Source organism: Staurois parvus, unplaced genomic scaffold (genome assembly GCF_062004578.1).
Source record: "Staurois parvus isolate SC_StPar_1 unplaced genomic scaffold, SC_StPar_1.0 ptg000548l, whole genome shotgun sequence".
Lineage (NCBI taxonomy): Eukaryota > Metazoa > Chordata > Amphibia > Anura > Ranidae > Staurois > Staurois parvus.
The window spans coordinates 8,637,727-8,645,092 of NW_028318344.1; the positions used below are offsets into that span (position 1 = coordinate 8,637,727).

Below are 7,366 nucleotides of genomic sequence, written 5' to 3' on the forward strand. Positions count from 1 at the left end.
AGGTTTCTGTTTGAGTAGAGAGAGGTTAGGGACATAGCTAAATGCCTTTTTACCGTCCAGTTTCCGGGGCTACTGCATCCTCAAGTTCGTCTTTTGCCACCACTCTGTCAGTGAGCCATCCCTCTTACAGATGCTGCCGTGGTAATGTAGGCTATGCCTGTGTGATATCTTGTTGTGCTGAATATATACTGTTGTACTACCAGCATTGCTGTGACTTCTACTATCAGAATTACTGCAGCTGTTACTATGTTTGCTACTACAATAGTGCCTGGAACTGAAACTTCAAGTGTTCAGCCACAGTTGCCTTTAGAGGTGGATGCAGATGCAGCAGCTACATGGACAGAACTGCATGTAACCTCTTGTCAAAGTTTGACTTGCGGGCAGGAATAGGTGCACAGATCTGATTGCACACTGCGTTTGGATCTGTGTACCCTCTCCTGCCCACATGTCAAATTTTGACATGTGACTACATGCGGCTGTGTCTGTGCAGCCACATCCGTATCTGCATCGACCTATATAGGCAGCCGACGCGCAGCCTGGGACACAGCCACTGTGAGACTCTCAAGAAATTCTTACAATCAGCCATGACACCTTCTCCTTTTTTTTTAGGTACACTATGTGAATGGGAACAATTAAAGCCCAGCTCCAGACAAAACGTCTTTTAAATATGGTGGGAAGAGTAAGATATTAAGTCAATAGAGATTGTTCTGTCAGATTTGAAACATTAGCGTGTCCCCATCTATTCCTGTTCTGTCTATAGTCCATCACTTGCAAAGGAAGAGAGGGGAAATCTCATTAATGGCCAGCAAAGGAATTCTTACAGATTCCATCCCTTTCCAACTCTATTTGAAGAGGTAAATGTATTGCTGGCCAGGAGGGATTTCTGCATACCTGTTCTGTTTGACACCTGTCAATAGGAAGTGATAGATAATGTGTCTCACATAGGGGCACAGACAAGAAAGAAGCCCAGGGCTTCATTCCTTTACTTGGTATTCTGCAGCAGAGGTATCTACAATCTAAATGGTTGTTACTTTTTTTTCTCTAGTTTTTACACACATGAGACCCTCATTATAATTTGAAACACTCAGGAGAAAATGTGATAAAAATAAAAAGTGATATCATGGCTGTCATATTTATTTCCTAAAGTCAATAAAAATGACCCTTCATGTATACTTTTATGGTTGATTTCCAGGTCTTGAAGTAAAATTACAGTGGAAAATTACACATTCTGCTTCCATGGTCATGCTACCTATGTTGTAATCTGCCCATTTCACACCTGAGGGCATTTGCCTATTCAGTGACCTAGTGCTGATTTTGGTTTTGCAGGCATGAAATCAGCATGTCAGGTAGGGGGAAGAGAGGTCAGACCAGCTCCGCGTTGTGTGTCTAGGTGACAATGTGAACAGAACCTGAAACCGTCTTCATAAACAGACAGAAGATGCTTTCTGAAATTAGTAATGTAGCTCCATTAAGGGCACATTTACCGTCTGTTTTCACACTCTCAAAAGATTGTGGGAAGTTGACGCTTCTATAAATTATTTCAAAAAGGAAATTATTACTAGTGCTAATTGACTTTTGCATAATTTGTATGCTTGTATATTTGAAAACTGTGGAAATGAGTGCAGCTGGTGCTGATCAAGGATAATGATGAAGGATAATGCGGAACTTTTCGGAAATTTTTGTTATACATGTGTATATATCTAAAATGTATCGGCTTGTAAGAGTCCTAGGCGGGAACTATGCCTGCAAAATATCAATGTGATAGCTCCATTTTACATAATGGACATCAATCTCTCACTAATCAGAATATTGCAGAATCTTGATCGCTAGTGCAACAGGGCAACAATTTTCTGATGTGGCCAATGAGGGAGTGATGCAATAGGTGGTAGGGGTTTACAATTTTAGGGTAAATAAGTAAATACTCTTAACTGTACTTGAGCACCACAGACTAAAGACACTATTTAATTCAAATTCAAAGCAAACACTCTCATCCATCCATGTTTCCATGCTTTATTTTTTGAGAAATCACTTTGAAATACATCCTCCTACCATTTCTAGCCATGACCATCTTGAGTAAGATGATTCATGTAGCATTTATTTCCAGGAATCCATCTGCTTATAGCTAAGGAATGCAGTCAGGAGGGTATACTTAGCTGAGAAAGCCTTTTCCTCCCCTCTAGAAGAAAGAGAAAAAATGTCCATGAAGCCTCCTGGGATGTATGCCATTATTGAGGCCTAGGCCAGAAACAAGTAAGCCACTGAAAAAAAATGTAAAAACAGATTTACTAATGCTAGCTGCAACAGTATGCCTATCTTTAACTGAGCTGAATACAATTTAAATATGGTTCACTCTCACCTTGTCGTAAAAGTTGCATACAGATGTTTTGGCAAGTAGAAAGTAGACACACTGAGCTTTGTTATTAGGAAAAGTAAAACTCTCATAGAGCTCAGGTATACAAGAAATTGAACTGCCTGCTCTTAGAAGATTAAGCTTTTGTTGACTAACGTGTGGTTTTCAAAACAGAGAAAATTGAATAGGCAACAGATGAAACAATTGTAAACAGAAGTGTTGCTATCCCACCATAAGCAAGAGTATTTTCCTAAATTTAAACTGCGGAGCTGTAAGCATACTTATAATGAAACTTTGGGGACGGGCTAGGGCTGTCATGGTCAGGAAGGCTCAGACTGCTGCCATGCCAGCTCTAACCAAGAGTGTTATTTGGAGTAAAGAATACGGTGCACTTTCTTCTGTGGGGACACCGGTGCTGTATCTTACTGACAGGGTCACAGAGCTATTCCGAGGTCTGATGGTAAGAGTGTCAGCCATCCCTTGAGAGATAAAGAGCATGTGATCTCTGTAATCCAAGATCATTCCTGTCTGGTAAGAGGCCCCATCCTTTGAGAAGCATTTTTTGCACTAGAACACTTACATATTTCTGAGCATGCAGTACTTTTATGGCACTTGGATATTCTATTATGGACTATGCATTTATTCAATATGAACTTTGAATTTTCTATGTGATGATATAAATTTTTTATTAAAAGTGGTTATTGATTTTGCAGTTTTGCAAGGGTATTGATCTGCATGGACATATAATAATGCAAATCATTTCACTGATCATTTATTTTTATTAAATATTTGTATGGATTTGCATCTTTTTAATTATGGGTATTGAGTTGTAAATCTTTTTTTGCACTTTAAGAGACAGCACACTTATTAGAGTTATTTGCGCTGTAATCAGCTACAGTTAATTTTACAATCTTCTTTTGCTCTATCTCCCTAAGTTCAGCTTGCCTTTTGATTTTCCCTGCTGCCAGTAGGTGTCTGGCAGTAGAGTGAGAATGCACACTACAGCGTGTTTTGAATGGGCCCTAATGCAGGAAATTCATTGTGGTTTCTCTGTAGCACAGATTTGTTGTATATTGGGGAAAGTAATAGTGCCCACCAGGGGTTGGGGAACAATGGTGCCCGTCAGGGAGTAGGGGAATAATGATGCCCAGTAGAGGGGAGCCTCATAAGAGAGTGGGGGTGAACAACAGTTCCTAGCAGGGAGTTACAGCAGTGCCCAGCAAGGGCGGGGAAACAATAATGCCCAACAAGTGGTGGGTTAAACACTGATGTCAGTGAAGAACACTAACCTTGCACTGAAGTCTGTGTCCTGTGCTGCAGCCCTCTTCCTTCTTTTCTTCCTGCTGCTGGGACAATGTAGACTCTATTAAACAGGATATTACTCCACCACACTGCATATGGGTGGAGCTAGGTGCTGGAACAAGTGATTCAGGTTTGCAATATTTGGAGTAATTGGTGTATTTGTGTATGTATAATGGTAATATTTGATAGGTGTTTGTTAGCCAAAAGAAAAGTGAAACATAGAACAGTGGAACAATGATGGCAGAAAAGAGACTAAGCGATTCAATAAGTCTGTGCATTTCTTTTTTTTTTGTCTGAGTATAGATCTATGTGCAGTGCTACTCCTGTAGGATCTGCAGGAATACTGTCCAGGTAATCCCCAAATACCTTGCCCTGCAGCCAGGCACATAGGCTCATTCACTCAAATTTCAAATAATCAGTTTAGGGGTGTTGTTTATGCTGTTTTTATTTTTGAAGAATAAGGAATAAGGATGAGGAAGATGAGTGGGATACTCCAGATTAGTACATTGAGGACTGTGTCTAATCTTAAGTAGTAGTGGGCAGATGGACAAAGCTCTTCAGAAAACACCAGCTAGTATTGCCTTTGCTAAACCCACAGCGTACTTCCTAGCACCAGATGGGGGTTAAAAAGCACACAGTCTCTAAGATCCTTAGGGATGTCTGTACTCACAAGGCCCAAGAGCAACTGGACTCCTTCCTCCGTGGTACCAGACCAGATCTTCAGGAGACAGCCCCTCAGTCAGCATATCATACCCTGGGTCTCAGCAATTCAGGTCCTCAGGTAGCCCACCTGAGGCCCACGACAGCAACTGCCTGGGAGGACAACATGCCCTTTCCTAGGCTTGGGCAATCCAAGTCAGGAAAGACCCAGAACTCAGTGTGCTCTCTGAATATATACAGTTGCCCAGCATGCCTTGGAGCCCCTCTCTCTAGGATAGGTTGAGATTCTATCAATATTCATGCTGCTATCTTTATAGCTCCACACCTATCATCCAGAAACTTCTGCTGTCTCCTGGACAGAGAGGAAGCAAGCAGATTAGCAGCACCTGAGCACACAGATCAGACTTCACTAAATGATCACAGGTCACTCTGTGAGCTACCTACAGTATGTTTTTTCCTAACACACATTTACTCTCTGTGACTAAATTTACCTATCAAAAGCATAACTAATCCTATCTATCTAATCCTAGCACTTACCTAGGAAGGTGCTACATATTTTTGTCCCAAGCATGTCTGAAGCCATTTACTGTTGACTGACTCACTACCTCTGCTGGAAGTCTATTTCAAGCATCAACTACCATTTCAGTAAAATAATAATTTCTAAGATTAGTTTTGAACCTTCTTCTTGCTAGTTGAGGTCATATTCCCATGTTCTTGATCTTGCGTTCATAAAGAAAATACTGCCCTCCTCAAAACATATTCACCTCCTTGAAGTATTTAAAGGTTTCAGTCATGTCTCACTTCTCCCTTCTTTCCTCTAGACTGTACATATTACGTTCCTGGAGTCTCTCCTTATATGTTTTAAACCTCAGACCTTTCACCATTTTAGTTATCTGTCTCAGGACTTGCTCTGTTTTATCAAAATCTAAATGAGGTCTAACTGTATATAGGAATCAGGACCTCCTTTCTCCTGCTGGTGACCCCTCTAGTGATGGATCACAGAATTCTATTTGCTTTTCCCACTGCCTGGTCACATTGTTTGCTCATTTTGAAATCATCTGCAATGAATACTACCAAATATTTTTCCTCTGTAGTGCTGGCCAACACTGTACCCACAACGTTGTACTCTGACAAGAAATTATTCCCTAGGTGCATTATTTTACTTTTGCAAACACTGAACTGCAGTTTCAATTGCTTTGACCAATCTTCCAGCAATCCCAAATCATTTGACATGTTACAGACCCCTCCGGGAATATCAACCATATCACACACTCTTGTGTCATCAGCAAAAAGACATACCTTGCCCATCAACCCTTTAGTTAAAACACTTACATATAGATTAGAAAGAACAGGACCTAGTACAGAACGTTGTGGTATACCACTAGTGACTGGTGTCTGTTCCGAATTAACCCATTTACAACCACATTCTGGTATCTATCCTTTCCATTTGCATATCCACTGAACCACCCAAGGGCTAACTCTTAGCTTGTATAACTTTTGTATTAGATCATTATGTAGAACTGTATCAAATGCCTTGCTGAAATCAAGGCACCACCACCCTGGTCCAAAACATTAGTGATTTAGTCAAAAAATTAAATCAAATTGGTCTGACATGATCTGCCCCCAGTAAAGCCATGCTGCTTTGGTTCCAGTAAGTTGTGTGTTTTAAAGTGATCAATGATACTTCTTTTCAGGAGTGATTCCATTAACTTGACTACAACAGATGTCATACTCACTGGCCTGTAATTGGCAACTTCTACCTTGCTGCCCTTCTTGTGGATAGGTACAATATTAACTGTCTACTAGTCATGGGGAACTACTCCTGTTAGAAAAGATTGATGTAAAAGATCAGTTAATGGTCCATCAATTATACCTCAAAGTTCTCTTAGACTGGTGAGATGAATACCATCAGGGCTCATTGCTTTAACCAAGACAGTTCCTCAATTACCTCTGTCTCTGAAAGCCTGAAATGGACATCATTACTACAACCAATATGATCCCCTATCTTGTTATCGCTAATGCAATTTATTTCTGAGAAGACTGAACAGAAGTGATTGGTTAAATGGTTTGCTACATCCAGGTCTCCCTCAATATAAGTGTTGTACCCAGTTTTCATTTTAGTGATCAAATTTTTTTTCCATTAATGTACCTAAAAAAGGTTTTGTCTCCTTTCTTCAGGTTTTGTCGCCATTTCTTCCTCTTGGTGCTTCGGCAGTAGTAATAATGTTTTTGGCCTCCTTTTGTCTATTTTTATACACTGCTCTATCAGCTACACCTTTTTTTTCCTTGAATCTCCTATATGCTGATTTTTTTCTCCTTTACTATCCTACTATCTTCTTTAGTGAACCATGTTGCCTTTTTTCCCCTCCATTTACTCTTACTCTTACTAATTTGCCTTACATATAATCTGGTTGTCTTTAGGATGGTAGACTTTAACAGTATTTCAGGAAGATACTTGCCATAGTACAGCTGAAGCTTTGGACATACACAATTGCACAGGCGCAGATGTTTGGGGCCCATTCTGTTGTGCATAATTGCACTCATTTGCTTTCGCGTATGCTTGCACCCCTGCAACCAACTGCTGCTAATGTTGCCGCCAATAAGACTATTTATACTCAGCAATTCTGTTAGCCTGTGCTGTCTTATCTGCAGCTCCTCCTGTATTCCTATGCCTGTTCCTGTATATGATACCTGTGATTAAACTCAGCTTGCTTCTTGGACTCTGCCTCTGCCTTCTGTATCTGCTTGATCTGCCTCCACCATTGCTGAACTTGGCCTGTGACCTGACTAGTCTTCTGGCTACTGTTTATGCCTGATCTGTCCATCTGTTACTGACCCAGCTTGTCTGAACCTGCATCCAGCTTTGCCAGCCTGCTCTGCTACCAGCCTGTTCAGCCATGACACCTGCCTGCAGCCAGCCTGCTCTGCTATCTGTTTGTCCTGCTATGACATCTGCTTGCTGCCAGTCAGTCCTGCTGTGATGTCTACCTGCTCCCAGCCTGCTCTGCTACCAGCCTGTCCAACTATGACATCTGCCACCAGCCTGCTGCCAGC

General features: G+C 41.1%; 1 long non-coding RNA gene across 1 annotated transcript; it reads right to left on the reverse strand.

Annotated features, from left to right (window-relative positions):
• Positions 1-1,996: 1,996 nt before the first annotated feature.
• Positions 1,997-3,706, reverse strand: LOC149451152 (uncharacterized). Its single transcript, XR_016315138.1, has 2 exons — positions 3,640-3,706; positions 1,997-2,258 (listed from the first exon to the last, which is right to left on the reverse strand). It is a non-coding gene; the product is annotated as an uncharacterized LOC149451152 (long non-coding RNA).
• Between the last annotated feature and the right edge of the window lie 3,660 nt (positions 3,707-7,366).